Source organism: Mustela erminea, chromosome 5 (genome assembly GCF_009829155.1).
Source record: "Mustela erminea isolate mMusErm1 chromosome 5, mMusErm1.Pri, whole genome shotgun sequence".
NCBI classification, from domain to species: domain Eukaryota; kingdom Metazoa; phylum Chordata; class Mammalia; order Carnivora; family Mustelidae; genus Mustela; species Mustela erminea.
The window spans coordinates 70,595,608-70,600,276 of record NC_045618.1 but is presented as its reverse complement, the minus strand read 5'-3'; the positions used below and the strand labels follow the sequence as shown (position 1 = coordinate 70,600,276).

At 40.2% G+C, this 4,669-nt stretch overlaps 1 pseudogene; it reads left to right on the top strand.

Annotated features, from left to right (window-relative positions):
- Positions 1-3,539: 3,539 nt before the first annotated feature.
- LOC116592067 lies at positions 3,540-3,705 on the top strand (annotated as a pseudogene).
- Positions 3,706-4,669: the final 964 nt, after the last annotated feature.

The window sequence follows — 4,669 nt, the reverse complement described above, 5'->3', positions numbered from 1 at the left end:
CCATATCTTCAAAGAGACTATCTTTTTTTTTTCTTTTTTTTTTTTTTACATCTCAGTTAATTTGATGACTGACTTCTCAGAATATTAGGGACAAGATGAGTTTTCTATTTGTGAGTTTCTTTAGCTTGTTATTATTGCAAAGTCCAGACACCTCATATGACCTCATTAGTGTGGGTGCAGTGATGGGTGTGTACCTCATGATTGGTAGTGACATTGGTGGAAAGTCAAAGCCATACTTGCACTGGCCAAATAGAATTCTACTGTCTGCTGGAAATTAACTATGGAAAAATCACTCACTTGTATTGCAAAGGTAGGGACCACAATATGAGTGATTTTCACTGGGTATAGTGGGTGGGATGATGTACCCTCCAGCGAAATATCCAAGTTTTAATCCATGGTACCTGTGAATGTAACCTTTTTTGAAACAGGGTCTTTGCAGATATAATTAAGAATCTTGGGGTAAGATCGCCCTAGATTTAGGATGGACCCTAAATCCAATGGCTATGTTCTTATAAGATAAAAGAGAAGAAGAGTATAAACCCAAGAGGGACACAGGGGGAAAACTGTGTGAAAATGGAAGCAGATATTGGAGTTATGCAGCTATGCCAAAAGATGGCAAGGATTGCTAGCTGCCGCCAGAAGATAAGAGCAAGGCATGGAATGAATTCTCTTTCAGAGCCTCCAAGAGGACCCAACCCTCTCAACACTTTGATTTTAGACTTCTGGCCCAAGACTGTGAGTGAATAAATTTCTGTTGTTTTAAGTCACTGCATTTGTGGTAATTTCTTATGAAGATCTGGGAAACTAATATAATTGATGGGGTAGATTCTCACAGAAATAACCTGATGAACTCAAAGAAATGATTCAAATTCTCAGAGGGCAGAAGCACCTGGGTGGCTTGGTGGGTTAATCCTCTGCCTTCAGCTCAGGTCATGATCTCAGGGTTCTGGGATCGAGTCCTGGATCAGGCTCTCTGCTCAGCTCCTGCTTCCCCCTCTCTCTCTGCCAACCTCTCTTCCTACTTGTGATATTTCTTTCTGTTAAGTAAATAAATGAAATTTTTAAAAAAATTCTCAGATGGCCTTAATTTGATTATTCATTCATTCATTTTTCTCATTCATTCATCAAATATCCATTATTGACATATTTGGCCCCAAAATATAAACTGGGACTTTTTAAATTTTTTTACATATTCTTGCCCAAGTAAATTTGGTTACTGCTAACTTCTTAGGTGGGGGAATTTTTATTGTACATATTTTGCACTCTACTTCAAAAGGGCTGTTATTTCCGGATTCCTGTAAGTTACCTTTGCATTCTGCCTAACAGTTGGCCAACAAATGGCAATAACAAAAAGTAAAGTGAGACTTCTCTGTTTTCTCAGAATTTCATCTAAGGCCACAAAGTTGAAGATGCATGGCAATAAATACTTCCACACTGGGAGGATAAGGACTAGATTCATCTTTGCAGGATCAACAAAAAGATAAAATCCTTATCACACATAATCTACATATAAGAAAATAATTTGTCTTAAAAAAAAAATCTTTGAAAGGGATTCAGAGAAGCAAAGGATACTGGGATTTTTTTTTCCTCTTACACTCTTTACAGCTGTGCTACATGTATGTTGCACAACTACAGGGGGCACCATTCACTCTACAGTCATGAGATTTATATAGTGTAATAACAATTTTCCAGCAGATGGCGGTAAAGTATCTGGAGGAGTAAGGTCCTTTCCTAACTCATACAAAGTCATATAGGCTAGTAAAAGCTCTGCTCTTTTTCCTTTTCCTCCACACTCCCTCAAGTACACAGAATTCCAGGACAATCTTCACAGATGTTGGAATTGCCTGAAACAGGTGAGACTACCATCTCATTCCTTGGTTGAAAGCTGGCTGAGTTACAGAAACTCTTGGGCCTACCCCAGGGTACTTACTACCAGAGCAGAGCAGGGAGGCCTGAGAGAGCTTGACAAGGATCCCAGAAGTCTTAGACTTAATGCCTGTTCTTATCTGGAGAAGTTTGAAGGCAGGAGACTGGCTAGAACTACTATGACATCAAGACAAGGAGAGGGGAGTTAGAGTTAGTTGCACTGCACTACAACCACTTGGCATGTCAAAAGTGCATGAATTCCTTGAGCCAAATGGACACCCTGGCTATAGGTAGCCACCCTGGCTATAGGAACTCTCTGAAAGAACCTCGTCTGAGGAAACTACCTCTGACTGACAGCTGCCACACCCTCTCACCCCCTTATTCCCCCACCTCCACCATCCCAAAAAAAGAGGTACAACTAGAGGACAGAAAAGGTGAGGGGAGATCACCAAAGGTTAACCAGAGGAAAGATTACCTTTGGCATAAAAAGATATGTGGAAGTCCACCACAGTTTTGCCAAAGAACCCATAAAAGTGTTCCACAAAGGAGAGACATTTCCACAAATGTAAGAAAACTATAAATCACACCAGCCTTTGCCCATTTACCTGTTATCCATTCATCCCTCCCAAACCCAGAAGAGGGAGAAGCTGAAAAAAAAAAAAAAAAAAAAAAAGCAGGCAGAGAAGGAAAAGTAAAAATGAAAAAACATGTTCTACCTCCCTTTCCTCAATGTGGGTTCCCAATTTACCAATCTTCCTGTCAAAATCCAAGCTGGCTCTTTTGTAGAAATTGACAAGTTGATCCTAAATTTCATATAGAAATGTAAGGAACCCAGAATCACCAAAACAAGCTTAAAGGAGAATAAAGTTGGAGGACTCACTCTGATTTCAAAATGTACTACAAAGCTAAAGAAACCAAGACAGTGTGGTGCTAATATAAGAAGAGGCATATTGATCAGTGAGGTAGAACTGAAAGCCCAGCAATAAAACGCTCACATTCACAGTCAATTGATTTCCTCCAGGATGCCAAAACAATCCAATCTATTCTTGGAAAAGAATAATCTCTTCAACAAACCGTGTTGGGATAACTGGATATTCTCATGCAAAGAAGTAAATTGGATCCCTTCCTCACACCATATACAAAAGTTAGTTTAAGATAGATCAGAGACACAATTACAAGAGCTAAAATTATAAATTTCTTAGAATAAAACATAGAGGGACACCTGGATGGCTCTGTCAGTTAGGCATCCTTGATTTCAGCTCAGGTCTTGATTTCAGTGTCATAAGATTGAGCCCTATGTTGGGTTCCACACTGGCTGTGGAGCCTGCTTAAGAATCTCTCTCTCCCTCTGTGTCTGCCCCTCCGACCCCTCTCTCCCTCCCTCTAAAAAAAAATGACAACGTGGGGTAAATCTCCATGACCTCAGATTTGGCAATGATTTCCTAGATATGATACCAAAGCACACATGACAAAAAAGAAAAATAAATAAATTGGGCTTCATCAAGATTATAAACCTTTGTGCCTCAAAGGATATCATCAAGAAACTGAAAAGACAACCCACAAAATGGGGGAAAGTATTAGCAAATTCTGATAAGGAACTTGTGTCAAATATATAAAGAACTCTTCAACAACTTAATACGAAGAAAACCTAATTTTAAAATGGACAAATAATAAGCTTTGTGCAGTGGCAGTATCGTAGCCAATTAGGTTTATCCGAGGCGTGATTATTGCTAATTAAAATGGATAAATAATATTAATAAACATTTCTCTAAAGAAGACAAAATGATCCATAAACACATGAAAAGATGTGTTTATAGCTTTGTGGAATTGCAATTTGCATATGGAAATCCAAATCAAAACCACAGTGAAATACCACTTCAAAATATTAGCCATTAGGGAGGCACCTGGGTGGCTTAGTTAAGCGTCTGCCTTTGGCTCTGATGGTAATCTCGGGGTCCTGGGGATTGAGTCCCACATTGGGCTCCCTGCTTGGCCAGAAATCTGTTTGTCCCCCTGCTCCTCCCTCTGGCTTGTTCTCTCAAATAACATGGAGGACATAGGGAGATGGAGAGGAGAATGGAGTTGAGGGAAATTGGAAGGGGACTTGAACCAGGAGAGACTATGGACTCTGAAAAACAATCTGAAGGTTTTGAAGGGTGGAGGGCGCTGGTGGGAGGTTGGGGGAGCCAGGTGGTGGGTATTAAGTAGGGCACGTATTGCATGGAGCACTGGGTGTGGTGCAAAAACAATGAATTCTGTTACGCTGAAAAGAAATAAAAATAAATAAATTTTTTAAATAAATAAATAAATAAAATCCTTTTTTTTGATAGCCATTAGGGGGCGCCTGGGTGCCTTGGTTGGCCATCAGACTCTCTTGGCTCAGGTCATGATCTCCCGCTTGTGGGATCCAGACCCAACCAAGACGCTGTGCTTAGCCAGAATCTTTTGGGGTTTCTCTCTCCCTCTGCCCCTCCCCACTTAAATGGATGGATAAATCTTAAAAAGAGAAAAATAGTCAGTAGGATGACTGTCGGGGCACCTGCATGGCTCAGTCAGTTAATTGTCTGCCTTCCATTAAGGTCATGATCAGGCATCCTGGGATGGAGTTCTGTGTTGGGCTCCCTGCTCAGCAAGTAGTCTGCTTCTCCTCTTCCTCTGCCCCTCTTCCCCGCTCATTCTCTTTCTCTCTCTCAAATAAATGAATAATAATCTTTTTTTTAAAGGATGATTACAATGACTATAATTTTAGAAAGACATGATAAATGAGGATGCAGAGAAATTGCAAACTTCATTCATTATGCAT